At 46.3% G+C, this 322-nt stretch overlaps 1 protein-coding gene across 1 annotated transcript in view; it reads left to right on the top strand.

Annotated features, from left to right (window-relative positions):
* ADAMTS5 (ADAM metallopeptidase with thrombospondin type 1 motif, 5) overlaps window positions 1-322 on the top strand; it is a 39,966-nt gene that overhangs the window by 697 nt on the left and 38,947 nt on the right. The window lies entirely within an intron of this gene.

Here is a 322-nt window from a genome sequence, read left to right as displayed (position 1 = left end):
GCCTCCCCTTTCCCCCTCCCCTCAAGTTTCTCCCTCTGTCTGATTAAATGAGAAGGAAGTGTGGGAGTGGTGGTTTTGAAGCTCTCCCTTTAAGAGGCAGCCTGCAGTGACGAATTGTTGAAATTGCCATTGCAGGATGGCATTCCGCTATAAATTCATTGTTCCACCTCCTCTCATCTTCACATTTCTCTCTCTTCTCCTCTTGTTCACATCGACAGACTGGGGATAACAACAACAACAACAACAGAAAAGATACAGGGAGGGGGCCTTTACAGAAATCCGGGACGTTTTCCGCTTCTTGGGTTGCCTTTTTTTTTTTTTC

This window comes from Chaetura pelagica, unplaced genomic scaffold (genome assembly GCF_000747805.2).
Source record: "Chaetura pelagica isolate M959 unplaced genomic scaffold, ChaPel_1.0 scaffold313, whole genome shotgun sequence".
Classification (NCBI taxonomy): domain Eukaryota; kingdom Metazoa; phylum Chordata; class Aves; order Apodiformes; family Apodidae; genus Chaetura; species Chaetura pelagica.
This window is presented reverse-complemented; position numbering and strand designations above follow the sequence as displayed.